The sequence below is a fragment of the Ursus maritimus genome, unplaced genomic scaffold, assembly GCF_017311325.1.
Source record: "Ursus maritimus isolate PB19 unplaced genomic scaffold, ASM1731132v1 scaffold_18, whole genome shotgun sequence".
Taxonomy (NCBI): Eukaryota; Metazoa; Chordata; class Mammalia; order Carnivora; family Ursidae; genus Ursus; species Ursus maritimus.
This window is the reverse complement of record NW_024424230.1, coordinates 15,274,856-15,296,729: the sequence shown is the minus strand read 5'-3', so window position 1 is coordinate 15,296,729 and position 21,874 is coordinate 15,274,856.

The window sequence follows — 21,874 nt, the reverse complement described above, 5'->3', positions numbered from 1 at the left end:
AACTTCACTATTTTGCCACAATCCCCACTTTTCTGTATTATTTACAAATCTAATTAACCTTCCTCACTTGCGTTACTTGCAGGTGCTTATAGGTACTTAACTGTGGATGATTGCTGGTGATAGCAGTTTTCAGAGATAACTGTCTTGGGGATAGGCTTCAACCAAGGCAATGCCATGGACTAGGAGTCCGTGGCAACTCTATTAAGTTGACTCTTCCACCCCATCGAATTGATTGTTCAATCCTGTTGAGTTGACTACTTAACCCTAATAAGTGACTAGGTACATGGAAACTACTAGGAAAGGGAGGTTTGCTTTTATTTTTATTTCTTTGTTTTTTTGTAAAACAAATCTCACTTTTTTTAAACATATTTTGTATTAAGTTTTTAAAATTTTAATTCCAGTATAGGTAACATACAGTGTTATATTAGGGGAGGTTTGCTTTTAAATAGCAATGAACAGTTTAACTGGAATTCACTTCATTTTAACTACTGATATTTACTGATCACTGCATGAAATGTTGGTTTTCTCAAGAGGAATTCTGTATTCATTTTCCTTGCACGTGACTGTAATGATTAGGAGCCTCGTAGTAAGTTAGGAGGTACAATTTGCGAAGCCTGTAGGGTTTCCTGCCTAGTTAGATATTGAAGCACGCCACTGTATAGGAACATTCAGCTCCATTTGAGAACTTTTTGGTCCGCTTGACACTAAAGCCTTGGGCAATTCAGTACCTTCTGATAACTGAGTGTGATGGCCAGCTCTTACCTGTGCCCTTACTTCAGGGTTTCTCTTAATCCTTGTCTCTGGAACGTTCATGAATAGCACTGCCTAGTATTCAGAAGTGAAATACCCAGTCTTTGTTAGATTTTATCTGTTATCAACCATACCTCCTCCCTTTCCTGCTAAAGTGAAATGAATTTCACTGTGCCTGGGAATCTACTTTGTGTAGAAGCGAACTTTTATCCAGTGTTAAATTCATGATTTCCAAAAGTTTTTTGGTAATTGTTTGGGGGCACTTACCTAAGTCTACTGATATGTACTTTGCCTGGCCTAAACCAGTAGATAAATGAAAGGCCAGTTACAAAGTTGTTGTTGTGAAATTAAACTTATTCCTGCCACTAACTGATAACAACATTAATAATATAGTTTATATAGGTGCACTCATTACCATATATAAAATATCTATGACAAACATTAAATCAGCAATCTACATCTTTTTCCGAGGTGCTTCTTAATGCCTTTCTACACATCAAGTTGTGTGTTTTGGGGCATGCAAACCAGTTTAAAACCTGAAATCACAGCTGGGAAGGTAAGTCTTCTGTAAAAATTATCTCTATATATCAAGGTCAATTAGAAACCCATTTCTGTTTTGAAATCTTTTATTCTTAGTTATCTATATAACATTTACCTCCATTAGGACGGCTAATTCAAAGCTAGAAATCGATCCTAAGTTATAGTGTGCTTATTTAAGTCAGAAAAAGGCACTATGAACTGAAGTCAGCTAAGATAGAGATAATTACATAGCTAACGGTGGCACATAATGGGCCATAATATTTTTAGTAAAACAGGGAAAAGAAGAATTATCTAGAATTTAGACACAAGACTCTAAAGAAGTAGCTTACAGAGGTTACAGAAGCTGTGAGACCTCTGGGATGTGCTTCTGGTTTCTTAGATTTCTTTTGCTGTTGATTCTCTTCAGTTCTTCAACTGATAGTGAATTCGAATAAAAATGCAGAGCCATGGAACAGAAGAAGAGAACTGTAGCAATGTCTGTATCAAATAATTCTATCCACTCTAGAATTTCTTTCAAATATTTCTTATAAAACATTTAAGAAGTAAGCTATTTCAGTTCTCAACAGCGAGTCGCAGGATAAAATAATTGATATCTTCCAGTGCAATTTACTCTTGGTTTTCATGTGTGGCTTTCAGACTGTCATCTTCAAAGATCTCATAATCTACCAGCTCTTTAGAAAACTTCAAAGCCTGTGATGTTTTAAAATATGTTCATAAAGTGATTGAAACTCCTCCCACAAGAAGTAGAGCCTTCCTTTGACTATCACCGGAATTAGTGACTTGCTTTTAGGAAGTAGAATAACATAGAAGTGATAGTGTGTAACTTCTGAGACTAGGTTGTAAAAGGCCGTTAGGGCTTTCTTCTTGCTCTTTTTCACATCACCTGCTTTGGGAGAAGGCGGCTCTCATGTCATGTGTAGCATCATGGAAGCCTCTAGCCAACATTTAACAAGAAAGTGAGGCCCCTTGCTAACAGCCTTGTGATGAACCATTGTAAGTGGACGCTTCAGCTCCAATTCAGTGTTGAGATGACTGCAGCTTTGGCTCGCAGCTGAGACCCTGAGCCAGAACCACCCAACTAAACTGCTCTGACTCCTGATCAGCAAAACTTCCAGAGAATAAACACTTGCTGTTCTAAGCTGCTAAGCCTTAGGTAATTTGTTACACGGCAACAGATAACTAATGCAAGAACAGAGACCACCCTGTGATGGTGATAATGTTTCTTTTCCAAGAAAATTTCTACTGAAAGGAAAATTTGATGGTAATTTAATAGACTGAGAACACACTTGGTTTTTTGACTTTATAAAAGGCTCCCCAGTCTTACAACTTTTTCCCTCCCATGCTGGCATGACTTGCCCACATTTGAGAAGTTTTGTGAAGACATGGAAACAAAATGTGAAACTCGTTTATTTTTATGGTGCAAATGTTTCTGGTGTTCCCAGAGAAAAAAATATGAAGTTTCTGCCAGAAGGGATAGCTTTGTTTAAGATTTATTTATTAGAGAGAGAGTGAGAGAGAGAGAATGAGTGGGAGGGGCAGAGGGAGAGGTAGGGGGAGAGAGAGTCCCAAGCAGATTTGGTACTCAGCTTGGGGCATAATCCCACGACCCCGAGATCACTACCTGAGCTGAAACCAAGAGCCAGACACTTAACTGACTGAGCCACTCAGGCACCCCTCATTTTTTTAAAAAAGAAAAATAGAGCCCACTCAGAACTGTTGTCAGGTGGAGTTTATTAATGATTTGGCTCAATTGGCACATATTCTTGGAGAAAAAAGACTGTCTTCTTGCCAAAGGGTCTACATTCTACCTGAAAAATCCTGATGAAAAATTACTAGTTATGTTAGCTTAGGTGCCATTGTGTGTGAGGAGATTGACAGACAAACAAGTATATAAGCTTTTCAGCACAGTAAGATTTTGAGTAATAAAACTTCATTTTCACTGTAGGTATAGATCTGAAGATACTTAAAACATTTATTTAAAAGCTGCTATTGTTCAATAAAGTAGTATTTCTTTCCTTTTTTTTTTTTTTTCTTTTGGTTTCTTTAATGATACACACCCTAGTCAAAGATGACTTCATTGCTATGAGGACAAAGGAATTGGTGTGATGTATTTTCAACTTTAGGAAAGTTCCTAAATCATATTGGGTCTTCTTGTGTGTCACATTAGCAAAACAAATTGGAACAAATTTTTGTTAAAAAAAGAAGTCACATGTGTGACCATGTCACACAGTTAACTTAATAATTTTAAGCTTTTACTCAAGCCCAAAACATAGCAACCTCCATTTCATGTACTACTGAGAAAGAAAAGAACTGCCAATGAACTATGTTTACAATGCTTTTTAAATCACTTAGTTGTTTTATTTTATACTACTATTGAAAGAGCTAGTTAAACAGTAATCAGGTATGATTTTATCATAATTTTATGAAAATTCATTCTTGTGCATATATAACAAGGAAAATATTAGTGAAGTAAATTTGGTTAAATGTTCCAAAATTTCTTCAAATGCCTAGTCCCAACTTTTAAATAGCTTTTTTGATTTTTCCCATACAATATCATTTTCTGTACAGTTAAGAACATCAGTGATTCCACATTTCTCCAAGTCTCTGACATTTGTTCTGTGACTTCTGTGCTTGTTCATGCACAAGCAATAACAACCATGTCATTACGTTACGTACATACGTGCATATGACCAGGCTCCGGCTGGTGGTGATTGTACACGTTTCTGGATTTCACTGATGTTAAATTATGAAGAAAATGTGTATCCTAAGAGTTGAATAAATAGGATGATATAGAGTAAATATTTTATTCAATATGCATTATTAAAATATCGAAAAATTATATAATTCATAGTATTTCAAGGTGCCTATGTATGTTTAAATAACCCACACTCCATTATTAAACATTTAGGCTCTTTTCAGTCTTCCCTCATAGAGAAAGTGCAGCAATGAGAATGCTTTTATGTGCATGTTTTCATATTGCTTCTAGAAAGGTTGTTCCAATTTACCTCTTTATTACCAACAGTATTCATCTTCTATTAGTAATAGTGAATATCCTCAAATCAATATCTTACTACTTCATATTTCTTTTACAGTATCCTTTTATGCTGATGGTTTGGGCCATCTTTTCTAGTTTGAAAAATTGATCTTCTTATGGAAAATACAAAGGCTAACCAGTTAGTTTGTAACAATAATGTTTAATAGAACTGTTCAGTTGTCCCTCTTCCTGCTCGCAGGTCTGAACCTTATCTTCCTTGCTTCCTTTCTTCTTTTTCTTTTATTTTCTTTTATCTCCCCGCCTTTCTTTCTCTCTCCTGTCCTTCCTTTTCCTTCCTTCCTTCCTTCCTTCCTTCCTTCCTTCCTTCCTTCCTTCCTTCCTTCCTTCCTTCTTTTCATTCATTCATTCATTCATTCATTACCTAGCTCCCCTATACAATTCTTTCATACCATGGAATCAGACATTTATATATCTCTAAGATTTATCTGTTTCCAAAAATCAGACAATATTTCAAAATTTTTCTTTCCAATAAATATTTGAGAAAAGTAGTGAAAATCATTTAAGCAATGTTAATTTTATTAATTTTATTATACTTAAGGCATGGCAAATAATTTATTAAAATATAACTTTAAGTTGCTTGCTGCCCAACTATTATAAAAATAGTTGAAAGGAATTATATGTAAGAAGGATTGGACGAAGGAAATGTAGTTCATTTACTTTTGTAGATGTAGTAGTTTTACCAGTCCTCTGGTTGTTAACAAATTGTCCTGATAGGCAATGAGGATCCTCTGTGGGTGGAGAATAATTTTTTCCCATCACTTGCTGCCCTTTTGCCATTAAGTCCAAATTGATTGCCTCAGGAAAGGAACAGCACAAACTGTCCAGAACATGGAAATAATTGCTCAGCGTTGAGCAGATTTTTATAAGTCTGCAGTGGGACAATGATCTTGAGAGCCTGGATTTTGTGAGAGAAGAAAAATATTTTCTCAGAATTCTTAGTTTTCATGTATCAACTCAAAGCCTGAGCGATTAAGCATAGAGAAAACTATTGAGTAGATAAGATGAGGATATGATACAAAGGAAGTTTTTGCTACACAGGAAGAGAAAGCCTTTCCTATCTTGGAAATCATAGCCTGGAAGATAGATAGAACAAGCCAGGGGTAGTCAGTCACATAGGGATATCCTTGTTCCTATCCGAGAATCAGAATTTTTCGGGGAGAAGAGGGGGAAAAATCAGATAGGTTAGAAGAAATACAAGAATATTGGTGTTACTGATCCATTTATTTGGGTATCCTTCTTAGAGAAGACCCGTATTTCCTATAGCTCCGTGTTCACTATGGTACCCAGTGTGGGCTGGAAGAATCGTTGAGGCAGTCCCTACAGTGGAGGAGGCAAGCTCCCTGTGTGGGTTCCCACTCACTCAGCCTGGTAGAGAGAAGGAATCTAAAAGTTCCTGGGCACCAATGAGAGCTTAAATGCTGGGAGGACTAGAGATAGGAATAGTCCTGAGTCTGGGAAGAAGGGGCCGGAGAACATGGTATCTGTCAACCAGATGCAGCTTCATTGCTGGATCATATGCTAAGCCTGTGTTGAGCTCTATAAGCAGCCACTGGACAGTCTTCCTGATGGGTTCTCCTCGTCCTGAATGAGAATTTCTGCTGCTTTGCATCACCACCAGCAGTCAATATTGTCAGGTTTTTGGGTTTTAGCCATTCTAATAGGTGTGCGGTGGTATTTCGTTTTAATTTCCGGTTCCCTGATGCCAGTTGATATTGATCATCTTTTCATATGCTTATTTGTCATCTGAATATCTTATTTGATGACGTATCTAATTGGTTGTTTTCTTACTGTTCAGTGTTAACAGTTTTTTGTGTATTTTGGATACAAGTCCTTTATCAGATATATGTTTTGCAGATATTTCTTCCCAGTCTGTGGGTGGTTTTTAAATTCTCTTTAATAGTGTCTTTTGCAGAGCAAAAGTTTTTAATTTTAATAAAGTTCAAGTTGTCAGCGTTTTTCTATCATGGATTGTGCTTTAGGGATTCTATTTAAAAACAAACCACAAGCCCAAGGTCATATAAATTTTCTCTCATGTTTTCTTCAAACATTTTATAGTTTTGCATGTTACATTTAGGTCTATGATCCATTTTAAGTTAATTTTTACTTAAGGTGTAAGGTTTGTATGTAGAGTCGTTTTTTGCATATGAATGTCCTCTACTGAAAAACTGTTTGTTTTTTATTCTCCACCAAATTGCCTTTGCTCCCTTGTCAAAGTTGACTGTGTGGGCTTATTTCTGGGCTTGATTCCACCTCATTGATATATTTGTCTATTCTTTAATCAATACCACACTTTTACTGTACCTTTATAGTAAGTCTTGAAATTGGATAGCATGAGTCTTATAAATTCTTTATTCTTCATTAGTATTTTCTGGCTATTCTGCCTCTTTTGCTGTTCCCTATAATGTTTAGAATTAGTTTGTCAAGACCTACAAAATCACAAAGTAGGGTTTTAATCGGGACTGCATTGGATCTGAGACTAAGTTGGGAAAAATTGACATCTGGGCAATATTGAGTCGTCCGGTCCGTGAATTCCGAATATCTCTGTATTTATTTAGATCATCTTTGGTTTTTGTTTTTTTTTAATCAGGGTTTTGTATTTTTCTTCATAAATGTCCTGCACATATTTTGTTAGATGAATATCTAAGAATTTCATTTTCTGGGTATTCTAAATGGTATTATTTTTTTCAAATTTAAAACTTAATTGTTCATTTCTATATATAACAAAACAACTTTTGTCTATTACTTTATATCTTATGTTCTTGCTATATTCATTTCTTATTTTCAGGAGGTTTTTATTTTGTTGATTCTTTTGGATTTTGTACATAGATGATCATGTCATCTGAACAGAGATAATTCTGTTTCTTACTTCTCAATGTATATACCTTTTCTTTCTTTTTCTTATCTTTTTGCACTCCCCAGGACTTCCAGCACAATGTTGAAAGGAGTGGTGTTAGAGGTCATCTTGGTTTTGTTTTTGATTTTACCATTAAGGATGATATTTTTTGTAGATGTTCTTTATCAAACTGAGGAAGTTTATATTCTCAGTTTGCTGACAATTTTTATCAAGACTGGGTATTGAATTTTGTCAAATTTTTTTGCATCAATTGATACGATCATATAGTTTTTCTTCTTTTGCCTGTTAATGTATGGATTACATTGATTGATTTTAGAATGTTGACCAGGCTTTTACATCCAGATTAAATCCCACTTACTTGTGGTATATACTTCTTTTTTTTTAAATTAAATTCAATTAGCCAACATATAGTACATCATTAGTTTTTGATGTAGTGTTCAGTGATTCATCAGTTGCGTATAGCACCCAGTGCTCATCAGATCACAAGCCCTCCTTAATGCCCATTACCCTGTTCCCTATCCCCCCACCCACTTCCCTTCTGCAACCCTCAGTTTGTTTCCCGGAGTCCAGAGTCTCTCAGGGTTTGTCTCCCTCTCTGATTTCTTCCCTTTCAGTTTTCCCTCCCTTCCCTTAGGTCCTCTGTGCTATTCCTTATAGTCCACATATTAATGAGACCATATGATGATTATCCTTCTCTGCTTGACTTATTTCACTTAGCCTAATCCCCTCCAGTTCCATCCATGTTGACGCAAATGGTAGGTACTCATCCTTTCTGATGGCTGAGTAATATTCCTTTGTATATATGAACCACATCTTCTTTGTCCATTCATTTGTTGAAGGACATTTCAGCTTCTTCCACAGTTTTGCTATTGTAGACATTGCTGCTATGACCATTGGGGTGCAGGTGCCCCTTCTTTTCACTACATCTGTATCTTTGGGATAAATACCCAGTAGTGCGGTTGTTGGGTCGTAGGGTAGCTCTATTTTTAATGTCTTGAGGAACCTCCATACTGTTTTTCAGAGTGGCTATACCAGCTTATATTCCCACCAACAGTGTAAGAGGGTTCCCCTTTTTCCACATCCTCGCCAACATTTGTTGTTTCCTGTCTTGTCAATTTTTGCTGTTCTAACTGGTGTAAGGTGGTATCTCATTGTGATTTTGATTTGCATTTCCCTGATGGCAAGCGACGTGGAGCACTTTTTCATGTGTCTGTTAGCCATTTGTATGTCTTCTTTGGAGAAGTGTCTGTTTTTGTGTCTTCTGCCCATTTTTTGACTGGATTATTTGTTTTTTGGGTGTCGAGTTTAAGAAGTTCTTTATAGATCTTGGATATCAGCCCTTTATCTCATATATCATTTGCAAATATCTTCTCCCATTCCGTAGGTTGCCTTTTAGTTTTGTTGACTATTTCCTTTACTGTGCAGAAGATTTTATCTTGATGAAGTCCCAGTAGTTCATTTTTGCTTTTGTTTCCCTTGCCTTTAGAGACATGTCTTGGAAGAATTTGCTGTGGCCAAGGTCGAATAGGTTACTGCCTGTGTTCTCCTCTATGATTTTGATGGGTTCCTGTCTCACATTTATTTACATAAAAATGTATTATTATACATTTGTTTAATTAGATTTTCTAATATTATCATGAAGATTTTTGTGTTAATGTTCATGAGAGATAATTGTTGTGTCTTTACCTTCTTTTGGCATTAGAGTGATGCTGGCCTTAAGAATGAATTTGGAAGGATTTTTTTCAGCTTCTGTTTTCTGGAAGAATTGTAGAGATGTGATTTTATTCTTTCCTTAAATATTTGATGGAACTCACCAGTGAAACCATCTGGGTCTTTTGGGAAGGTAATAAGTTATTGCTTAAATTTCTTTAATAGAGACAGGCCTGCTAAGGTTATCCTTTTCTGTTTATGTGAGTTTTGGTAGTTTGTGTCATTCAAAGAATTGGCCCATTTCATCAGAGTTATTCAGTTTGTGGGTGTGGAATTGTTTGTGCATTTGCTTATTATTCTTTTAATGGTCATGGGATCCATAATAACGACTCCTTTCATTTCTGAAACTGGTAAATTATGTCTTCTTTATTTTTTCTTGGTTAGCTGGGGAGAGATTCATCAGTTTCATTTATCTTTTCAAAGTGTCAGCTTTTGATTTTGTTTATTTTTTCCTATTGTTTTCCTGTTTTCAATTTTATCTCAAATTATTAGCATTTCTTTACTTCTGCTAAAATTGTTCTTCTTTTTCTAGTTTCCTAAGATGGAAGCTTAAATTTGGCTTAACTTGTTCTTTTTCTGTTTTCCTAAGATGGAAGCTTAGATTATTGATTTTAATCATTTTTTTCCTCTTCTAATAAATGCACTTAATGCTATAAATTTCTTGCTAAGCACACATTTTTTTCTGTATCCAACAAATCTTAACAAATTGTATTACATTTTCATTTCCTTTAAAATATTTTCTAATTTCTCAAGATCTCTTCCTTGACTCATGTGTTATTGAAAAGTATATTGTTTAATCTCCAAATATTTGGAGTGCTGCAGCCATCTTTCTGTTTCTAATTTCCAGTTTAAGTCCATTGTGATCCAAGAATATATTCTTTCTATGATTTCTGTTCTTTTAAATGTATTAACATGTATTTTATGGCCCAGAATGTGGTCTGTCTTGGTGAGTGTTCCCTGTGAGCCTGAAACAAATGTGTATGGTGCAGTTGTTAGGTGTAGTATTCTGTGACTGTCAATGCGATGAAGTTGTCTGATAGAACTAGTCGGGTCAAATACACGCCTCCTGACTTCCTGCTTGCTTGATTTGTCAGTTACTGACAGGGCAGTGTTGAAGTCTCCAGCAATGGTAGTGGATTTGTCTTTTTTTCCCATTTAGTTCTATCAGCTTTGGCCTCACATGCTTTGGCACTCTGTTGTTTGGTGTATACACATTTAAAATTGTTATGTCTTCTTGGAGAATTGGCCCCTTTATAATTATGCAGTGCCCCCTCTTTATTCTTGATAGTTTCCCTTGTTCTGTGGTCTGTCTTGTCTGAAATTCATACAGCTACCCCAGCTTTCTTTTGATTAATATTAGCAGAGTGTATCTTTCTCCATACTTTTACTTTTAACCTATCAGAGTCTTTATTTTTAAAAACCTATATAATTGGGTATTTTTTTTTGTGCTCTCTGACAATCTTTGTCTTTTAATTCATGTATTTAGAGCATTCCATTTAAAACGACTATTGATATGTTTGGATTAGTAACAACCATGTTTGTAACTTTTTCTAAATATCATCGGAGGTTTTTTATTCAGCTCTCTCTGGTTTTAGTTGAATGTTTTTTAAATAATTTTTATCATTTTAAACAACTTTATGATTCTATTTTATCTCCTCTCTTAGCATATCAGTTATACTTCTTTTAATTTTTTTAGCAGTTTTCTTATAGTTACAATGTACGTTTTTAATTACTCTGTGTCTACCTTCGAATAATACTGTTCACTTCTTATGTAGTGTGGGTGCCTCATAGCAGAATTCGCAATATCCCTCTCTTATTCCTTGTAACATTACTGTAATTTGTTTCACTTATCAAAATGCTATAATCACCCAGTACCTTTTTTTTACTATTATTACTGTAAACAAAGTTATCTTTTAGATCAATTAGAATAAGAAAAATAAAATATTTTATTTTATCATCCTTTATTTCTTCTCTGATACTTTTCCTTTCTCTATGTGATCCATGTTTCTGACTGCCATCATTTTCCTTCTGCTTGAGGAAAATCTTTTAACATTTTTTGTGGGGCAGATCTGTTTGGTGCTGAATTCCCCCAGTTTTTGTTTGTCCGAAAAAGTCTTGCCCATCTTGTTCTCTGCTGTATTCCCAGGACCCAGACACCTGACTGGCACATAGTGTTCAGTGTTCAGCAAATATTATAGGAAGGAAGGAAGGGAGAGAGGGAGGTAGGAAAAGACATAGATATATATGTGATATATGTGAATGTATGGTGTGTGTGTGTGTGTGTGTGTGTTTGTGTGTGTGTGTGTGTGTAGGGGGGTGGAGACACACACACACACACACGGAGAGAGAGAGAGAGAGAGAGCGAGAGCAAGCTCCTGGAAGTGTAAAGGTGTAGAATTGGATGTTTCTAGCCTAGTTGGTAGTGAATAAAATGGCTTAGGTACAAATACTCAACGAAAGTATGTGAAATGAGAAAAAGGACCAAATCCAGGACCCTGGAGACTGCAAATATCTAAGGGGCTATAAAGCCAAACACAGAAGCTATAACTGTAGAGGATTTAAGATTTAAGAGGAAGGGAGTGGCGAAAAGCGACTGATGTTAGAGAGGGCTCAGCGGGCTGAGGATGGATGTAGGGTCATTGGACTCACCAGTTTGCTGTTTATCTCATTGAGGGCTTCCACTGAGGGGAGCTTGAGGCTCATGGAGTTTCTTACTTCACCTCACAGAACTGCCTTCAGTTGGGTTTTTGTCCTTCATTCCTAAGCTTATATTGAAGAATCCCGCAGGAAATAGCTTCACAAAAACTGCTGATGAATTTACTCTGGGGGTATTGCTGATTATTGACTATTCTCTTTGTGAAAGGCAACACGAAAAAGCATTTTACAATAAGTACACAAACACATTAGCTTACCACCTGGGATTGACATGTTTTCTCCTGACTCAAAGGCATAACTGAGAGATTTTATTTTTTATGTTCCTGTAACCCGATTTTATATATTTATTTATTTTCTGAAATGGTAAAGTAGGGATAGTGAAGAGCTTGTATGTGCTCGCAGTGTTGGAAGTATTACAGGAGACAAAGCACTTAGCGTAGTACTTGGCACATAGTTAAATGTTCAGTAAGTATTAACATATATATTCATGTACAAAATTATTTTATATATTCTGGTATATATTCAGAAATCCCCTGTGGAACAAGGTCGGGAGTGAAGAGAATGGTTGTTAGTGACAGAAGAGTTTTGGGATCTCTAGACAAGATACAGGGAGATCGCCCTACTCAATTACCCCATCCCGTGTTATTGTCACCACCAACCGCTGCTCTAAAGCAGGGTCATGCTGTCTTGCTTCCATGCTTTTGTGAATGCGAGGTTCAAGTTTACTGTGAGGCCCTGGCCGAGAGCTTTATTTGGCATACGGAAGGATTGCCAAAGATGTCTTACTACGCCATGAGCTCTAAATAGTGTTCCATCATAGATGACAGAGTTTGCCTTGACCCATCTCTCCTCTCACCCCATCTACCCTGGGAGCAATGACATGTGAGATTGCACAGTACTTAGGTGTGTCATTCATGGTTGTTTTTCTCTGTGAAATGTTAACGGGGCCATTAAATGATAGTGGCCTCATTTAATGTACAGACAGCAAGGATCCATTTGTTCCAGTTTTGAGCATCTTTTCCCCCCTGGGATTAGATTTTCGCCCTAGTGATTCATCTTACGTGACTGTATAACTGACAAAGAATGACTGGTCCCCATGATCCTTGAGTCATGAATCCTTTAGGTGGTAAAAGTAAACTTTCTCCCTGGGATCTTGTTTCTACAATTTAGCTTTCTGCTGTAAAGAAATGGGCAAAAATCAAATAGAGCCACTCATTATAGCAGTAGGAACAGAAGGATTAAACTATAAAGGGAGAAGGTATTTGTTCTATAACAGAGTAAATGTGTTTTTTTTTTTAACTTGTATTTTTACCCTAAGCTGTTATAGGTCAACAAAATAGTTATTATGATCACGGCATAGGCAGGATGCTACAGAACAGAGGAGGTTGATCTGACCCAGCCTAGCCACGTGTGAGATTCGAGCCCATGCTCATATACCTGAACTGAGTTTTTGTAAACATGTGGCATTTAACTGGATGAAGAAAGAAGGGAATGACAGAGCTGACAAAAACAAAGAGGCCTAGTAGATAAAGAGACCCTGGCAAATATTATGAAAAGTTGAGCATGCCAGAAGTAAAGCTTTTGTGTGGGAGAGGGGTGAGATCGATGGCTTTAGAGGTAGGGCTAGATGATCATGGGGTTCATTAACAGTGCCCCCTAAAATGAAGAGGGTCAATGGAAAGACCTAATCCGATTTACTTTTAAGAAAGATAAGCTTGTCAGAAACACAAAGGATGAGCTTAAAGTTATGGTTTTGAGGCTGGTGGCAAAAATATAAGTTAGCAGGCTATTGATAAATTACAAGGGAGAGATGTAGAGACAGTGTGGATGGGAGGGAGGGCTAACTTCCAGAAAAATATAAGACTTGGTGATCAATCAGATTGGGCTGGTGAAAAAAGAGGGAGAATTTTAGGATGAACTGTAGGGTTAGGTTTTGTATGTCTTGGTGGACAGTGATGTTATACACTGGATCCCACCTGTTTGCCTTAGTTATTAGCAGAAACGTAAGACTCCCTAGTCAGCCATTAATAGACTGAGCTCTTAATCACATGTCCATTTCTTAATGTGACTTACACTCCTTTCCTGTCTTCTTTTCAGATCCTTGTGGTATGACTCTGGGAATCTGGAGTATGTGAACAGCTAATTTCTGTCTCTTGACCCTCTTAACCTCTTTACCTTAATGAACTTAGATTTCTCTCTAAATTCACTGCTTCCTTTTCAGACAAATAGATAACTTCTTTTTCTCATACATTATGTTCTTTGGGGCTAGACACTGGATGACTAACCTTCTTCTTACCTCTTCACCATCATCCATCATCACTTCCAGGCCATTGCTATTTAACTCTGTTTCACAGACCCTTGCACACACATTCAGAGGCCACACCATCCAGACATATCCTCAAGTCCACAATCTCACTGTTGTTATCCCCTATGACTTTGTGGACATTAGTTTATTCATTGCAGACTTTGGATACTGTCTGTCTGTCTACTCCTCCAACCCATTTCTGTCAACATTCACAGTGATGTGCATTCTACATTTTGTCCTTCCAGTTTCCTGACCTCAACTCTGGGCAAGTTTTTTTCCATATTATATTAGCCACCCATTGTCATGGCTGTGCACTTGACTTTTTTTTTTTTTTAATAAAAAATTCCCATGTCTCAAATCTCAAATGTAAACTTGCTATTTCTCTTCAGCCCCAAACTTCTATGCTTCTAGTTCACTAGCTCAGGTACTCACGCTACATCAGTCAGTCAGCTCCATCTACCTACAATCCATTGACTCCAGACCATTTTATTTATTATTATTATTATTATTATTATTTTACTATAGGTCCCTATACCCTTGCACTTTCCTTCCTCCCTCCCTCCCTTCCTTCCTTCCTTCCTTCCTTCCTTCCTTCCTTCCTTCCTTCCTTCCTTCTCTTTCTCTCTCTCCCTCTCTCTTTTCTTTTCTTTCTTCCTGGTATCGGTCAGTATGTCGATCTATCACTATAATCCTTCCCTTGAAAAAGTTTCAGCTCACTCCCACCACATTCTGATGGTTATATTTGCCTTGCAACACCCAACCCTAGATAAGCTCAGCCACATGACCTCTTTATGCCTGCACTTACGTAGTGAGAACACACTTATTTCTCACTCAACACAGTGAGGAATAAAACCTGTGGTGGGACTCAGTGGTTTAACTCCACATGTCTGATATGAAGTATTGGTTGGGCTGTCAGCATGCCTGATAATTGAATAATCAGTCTCTTATCTGTTGAGTTTCTCCACTTTCCAAGCCAAGTGTTGCAGACACTCCCTTTTCTCCCTAACCTCCTATTTATACCATCTTTGTTTTTACCGGCATACTCAAAACTTCTGCTTTAATTCTTGCACTGATTACAAAGTAATAAACCACTATACAAAATATCCTCTATTTTCCTACGCATATTCAAAATTACTCATATTTGCATCTATCTTTTCTATTTCCTGAGAGAACTGAGGAAGTGACCCTCCTGCTTTGAAAGGCCAGTTTCTAAATATATGTTCTGGAACCCATCTGTCCTCATCTCCTCAAGGCTTTTTGCTTCTGTAATTCTCCCCCTCTTCTCCCAGCATCATCAGTTTTACATGCTGGATCCAATTATTCTTAGCAGCATGCAAATATGCTAAGATCTCTCTTGCTCAATACCGGGTGATGTATGGCAGTGTTGAATCACTATATTGTACACCTGCAACTATATAACACTGTATGTTGACTGTACTGGAATTAGAATAAAATTAAAGTAAAAAAAATCTCTCCAGCTCAAACAAAAGAAATAATCTATAAGCACACTGGTCTCACCTCCCCCCACCCCATCTCTCTGCATGCATGGCTGCTTTTTCCTGCTGTTCATCACAGCATGATTTCTCAATAGAGTTGTTTACATGTATGCACTGCCCCTCTCCACCCATGAAAGTTTGGGTTCTTAGTGACACAACAGTTTTATAGATGCCTTTTATCCAGTTGAGGAACTTCTCTTCTATTTCTAGTTTGTTGAGTTATTTTATCACGAAAGTTGTTAGATTTTGTCAAATGCTGTTTCTGCATTAGTTGAGATGATCATGTATTTCCCCCCCCTTCCTTCTATTAATATACTGTGTTGTATTGACTCCCATTGCCTCCTGGGGGCCTTCTGCTCCACTGATGGTCCACATCACTTATGTCATCTTTTTTTTTTTTTTTTAATGTTATGTTAGTCACCATACAGTACATCATTAGCTTTTGATGGAGTGTTCCATGATTCATTGTTTGTGTACAACACCCAGTGCTCCATGTCATCTTGCTGGTGGTCAGGTCTGGGTGAGAAGGCTCACTCCAGGTGATGGCAGATGCTTAGCAGCTTGGGGCCAGTGACTGCAACAGCCCGGTGCCTGCCCACCTGTCCTTCAGTTTTATATGTGCTTGCTCCCCTGGGAGTTCCCAGCTCCACTCTCAAGCTTGGTCCTTCTTATTTTAGAAAATATTTAGTGTTCAGGGTAGTCTGTGTAAGGACATGACATTTGACTTGAGACCTGAGTGATGAGAAGGGACCCTCAGTGGGAGGCTGTGGGAAGACATTCCCAATAGCAGCAGTTTGATTGAGAACTTCATTCTAAACTCGGAGAAGAGATCTTCTCTTGGGTACCCTCTGCTCTCCAATTTCTTCAAACTAGGTTTGAGGGACCTCGAGTCAGTCCTTTCAGAGAATGAACATCTTTTCGGTCATCAGTGAAATTAACTTGCTGGTAGTTCTGAGACTTGGACATAGAAAAAGGGATGTAGAGGGCATAAGCAGTGTTTACTGAAGAAGAAATTGGGAGAAGACGAAGCGTGGAGGAGGGAGAGCAAGAGACTTGTCCAGCAGAGAAGTGACCATTATACTGAGATGAGCCCATATCATGGGTGGTGGCAGATTTGGGCTGGAAAAGTCCTCTTCCTCGAATGTAAAGTTGGTTTTTTTTTGTTTGTTTGTTTTTTTGTTTTTTTTTTAATTGACAGGTGAGTCTACTACAGATATGGAAAGAAATAGGTTCATTTACGATTTTTAACTCAATGCTGTGTCATTCTTATTTGAAAAATGCAGTGAAAGAAAGTAATTATTTTTGCTGTGTGCTTGTAAAATTTTCTAGCTTGCAGAGATAATTCTCATTTCACTTTTCCCTTTAAGATAGAAGCAACATCTTGAATCTGAGTTGTTCTTACTCTGCTCAGCAACTGATAACACAAAGACTAAGGAGGAAACAATCGTGAAAGACTACATAATCAGAAATAAATGACTAAAAACTGGGTGAATCTCATTAAAACCTCTACTTGTGCAAAGAGGGAACTTACAAAAAAAAAATAGCTTTTACTCTTGTGGCTTTTCAACCATTAATTTTCATCATCATGTACTGTCTTTTACTTTTTAAAATCTAAAGTTTATTCTATCCAGGGTCAGTGAAATGATCCAAATAAACTAAAGATAAATTCAGGACTATATTCGAGCTATAAACTTTTTAAGCAAGCTCTAACCTTAACTTAGGCCTTGAACTGATGACCCCAAGATCAGGAGTAGCGTGCTCTGCTGACTGACCCAGCCAGGCACCCTGAGCTATAAAGTCTGATTGAATAAGAGTAAAAATACTCTAGTTGATCGCTTTTTGATTATCCACAGAATCTTGGGATTTTTGAGGTTGGAAGCACCTTGAGTGTCTAATAATTTTTCATTCAGGAAGTTAATGCCGCATCTGAGATGAAGCAGTTATCCTCACTCCCTATAATGAAACAACTTTTCTGGTCAACCTGCTCTCTTCTCAACTCTTCCTGCAATTTTGATCATGAATTCTGTCTACCTGGAAAACACTGCCAGTGCTCATTTCACACATTGAATCTGTAAGAGTACTCTAACTGATATACCTACTCTTTTCTGAGTACGAATGATACTAATGACAGTGAGGATGGCAAATAATGGTGAGTCATCTGTTATGTTCCACCTAAAAAATCAATTAGCCTTTGTAAGTCATTGATTTGGAATAGGACATGATTAACCACAACTCCAGGTGTTTCAGAACGGACAATTGTGGGACCATAAATAAGAACAGCAGACTATTTTAGTTTGGGGGAGCTGGTTTCTTGGGGCAGATGGCACTGCTAAATATCAGGATGTATATAGAGAAATATTTATAAATCCATAAAAAACTTTACACAAACAAAAGTTAAACATTGGTAGGTAGGTATATGTGACCTCTGCTTTCATGTGTTAAAGGAACAAGACTTATTTGTTAAAGACACGAATGAATCTGTGAGAAATATTGCAAATTTCCCTATTTTTTAAATGCCATTTTGTTGCAAAAATAAATGCTATCAATTACACATTCCCCGATTTTTCCCTTCAAATCAATGTTATCTTTCTTTAGTGGGATTTCATTTTTTATCACAGAATGCCTTTTTTCTGTTAGAACATATAACTTCAATGATACTGTTACTCAATGATGATATATGCTTTTATTTTATGTGTACAGTTTATAAAAGAAGACCAACTTTGTCTTTAGTTAGGGGTCACTCTTCAGGTTTTTTAAAATTTTATTAAATTTAATTTTTTTAAAGTGTCTTCTAATGTCAAACCTGTTTTAAAAGTATAGCATTCCATTATTTACTTACCTATTCTGTTTTCCTCTACTGTCTGTAGTTCTCTAATTCTACTCATATGTTTGGGTCTGACTTTAATTATATAGTTTACAGACTCTGTACATAAAAGCAAAATGCCTTCTTATTGTGTTTCTTGCAGGAGGCTTACAGAGCACGGCTCTGGTTTTTAGGAGAGATCCTTTGGCTAGCATGTCTGTTTTTTTCTGTAGGATCTCATTGTCACAGATCCCACTTTTAATGTGACTTTAATCACATGGAAGCATTTAATCTCAGGATTGTCTTATGTAAACTTACACAGTAGGAAACTTACACAGTGATGCATTTCATAAAAGCAAATCATCAAAAAATGTATGTATCCAAAAGATCTGATCAATCCATTGGTCCATGGTAGTTAGCAGAATCACCTATGTTTGATCTGAAGGACATTTCTTTCTTTTATTTCATAGCTATGATACTTAAGAATATGTGGGACTATCTCATTTCCGGTTGGAAACCTGGAAAATGTTTCCCCACTTTGTCTGCTAATATGAATATTGTTGCTTCTTTTAATACTTTGAGGGAAAAGAGAAAACTTCAGGCAAGAGGGTTTAGGAGCTAGGAAACCCAAAGTATTCAATGGAGGAAACTTGCCGAGGGCAAGAAGGAGGAGGTCAGGTAGCCTTCTAAGTGGAATGTAACTGTATCAGTTATACATCTTGAAGTCAAGCTACAATGTTCATATCATGGGACTTCAGCATCGTCCAGACACAGATTTTATTGAGTTGAAAGTTAGAGACAGATACAGTGTATGCAGGTCGAGAGGGGTGCGTGCTTGGCTTTTGATATTCTTTTTGCCCTGTTTAAACTGACATTTGAGCCATGTAGTCAGTTCTTAATCATTTATGCCAGTAGAGGGAAGCAGTAATGTGGGTAATCCAAAATATAATTTATTTTTGGCTCTTAATGGGTCTCCCTCTTCTAACAGAGTAAATCTCTATAAGGAGAAATTATTACCCAGCCCCCACTCTCCACTGCCTCCATCCTGGAAGATCCTCATGGCTTACAAGCTTGTCATTGTCCTAACATTCACCCTCTATGGAACATTTCACAAAGACCGAGTGAGTGTTTCCATCTTGACTGAAGCAGGAGTGGAGAGGGCCATGGAAAGGTCACATGTCCGACCTTTTCTAAGATTTCCAGCCTTGTCTGTTGTTGTATTCTTCCTGGCCATCTGGAAAGTAATATTTTAGCTAGACATTTAGCAGGGACAGAGCCAGTAGTGTTAAAATCCATAAAAAGTAAAAACAAAAAACTTTAAATATAGCACAAACAACACAGAGTTCTGTGTAAATTAAGTCACCATATTATGATTTGGAGCAGTGTCAATGATTATAATAATTTGCTTGATGTAACCCAACCTACTAAGTATTTTTTATTTGTTTGTTTCTTCCATAGATGTGGGCAAACCACAGTTCCACTCAGTGCTGCTGAGTCTTTTTGCCCTCCTCCAACCTTTCTTTGTTTTGTTTTTGTTTGCAGATCATGGAATTTAAGGTGCTTGTCTGAACTGAAAGGAAAAAAATAGCTTGATAGAGTTTTACTTTCTGGGTTTTTTGGTTCCACAAATGTAGCTTCTATAACATGTCATAGCATACCTCAAGATGAATGGGAAAATAATTAAGATTTGAGGGTATTTATTATTTGCCAAAAACTGTATTGGGTTCTTTATATGCATCATATAACTTAATAGTCATATAAACCAAAGACCAGAGCTTATTATCTCCACTTTACAGATAAGAAAATGGAGAGATAAAGTAACTTGCTTAAGACCTCGTAGCATGCGAGTAAAAGGAAGGAGAATTAAGCCCAAGACAAACTTTGTCAGTTACATGTGATCTGCTAACTGCAGCGGGACAGTACTAAATTGTAGAAGCCAGCAGCATCCATGGATGACAGGGGCTGGGGCTGCTGCTAGGGCCCGCACACTGAGGGGCAGACCAGGATGAGGTGGAACAACAGGCAAAAGAATATCTAAATAGTAGGGCAAAAAAACAGCCTGTTGAGGGCCAAGGCGTGGACAGTACAGCAGGTGAGCGGTAGAAGCCAACTAGCGTCAGCACCGTCTTCTCTTCATCCACGGCAAGCATGGGAGCAGGGATGCTCCCATTGTCACGCAGTTCTTCAGAGACAGATGGGAAATGTCGGGACGGTTAGCAGGCAGCAGGCAGTAGTGTCAGCCAGCAGATAGCTGGACTGGAGTCACCCTGAATCCTGGAGGCTGGGGCACATGGTAGAGAAAACGGCAGGGAGCAAGCCAGAAACCCAGTTCCTAATAGAACTGAGATTCAAAGAAAGAGTGGATCATGAACAGGGGTGTTTGATGGAGCATTTCAGAATTGCTTCTAGAAGCCCTCTTGCCTGAGGTTAGGCTTGTCCTCAAACCTGGGATGAAGCTGATTCTATATGTGGGCTTCAAAGGTGAGTGAAAGAGGACATAGAAGTAGGGAGCTAGACAAACCAGGATGGTAGACCCTAAAGTATGAGTGATGAGAAATTGAACACTCAGTATAAATACCTTTTTAATACTATCTTGAGATTGAGTTGTCTGTTCAGAAGATGTGGAGAGGACAGCGTTGTTAATGCAGCAAGTTAAAGCTGCGTTACTTCAAAGGAAAATTGAGCATCTCCTCAGGTGCCCGAGTATGCATTTTGGAGCCCAAGGAAAGGATCAGACATAGGATTTCTGATTTCCCTTCTCCAAGGGCATTGTGACAATGTGCCTAATTTGCTTTGTGATTATATTTGGAACTTAAACCTCATCACATACGTGCTTGATGGCAGATTTCTCAAGTATTATAGAAGAGCTAGATAAAAAAAGACTTCAGTGATTAAATTTGTATAAAAAGAACAACAAAAGCACTGCAGGCTGTAGCTCTTTGCACCTGTTTGCAATTCAGAAAGAGCATTGAGGGGGCAGAGAGGGAAATTCACACTGAAATCACATCTCAGTAAAAGTTAGACAGCCTGCACATTGCGAAAATCATTAAAACCCACATGCCATGGATGTTTAAAGCATATCCAATAAATGCCAAAACATTGTTACACCGTCCTCTTACACCAAAGTGAATCATCACCTTCTTTTCTTCCTGCTGACAATATGTTCTGTGCTTAATGACTCATTTCTGGCGTCACTCTGTTCAGCTGAACTGCATAAAGCATTATGAATTTTTAATAATTCTATATTATTTCATTTCTATATGGAATACCCAAAGATGCTCGTGAAGAATTTTACTTTAATGCCACAATGGCCTTTGAATGTTTCTTATTTAATTATAATTTAAACACACAGATGGGGTAGATCGTGGGTTGCTCCTAATGCATGTTTAACTGCAGACCAGGCAGAAGGATTAACGATTACATTTATTACTCCTAAAAAATGACACTTGGAACTGTAGTAACAGATACAATTATCTACCCCACCTAAGACATGTTTCCTGGAAGGCAGAAGTATTCGGGCGAGTTACTCCATGAAACTCTTCTGAAAGAAATACAACACCAATTTTGCCATCAGTGGTTTCTTTGAAAGCCACAGTACAAACTCAGAAACTCTAACTTTGAAGATGGAAATAATTTGAGTTTCTAGAATGACATTTGTGGAGGCAAAATATTTTAGGTCTTCCATGTTGAGGGGCTTTATCTACCT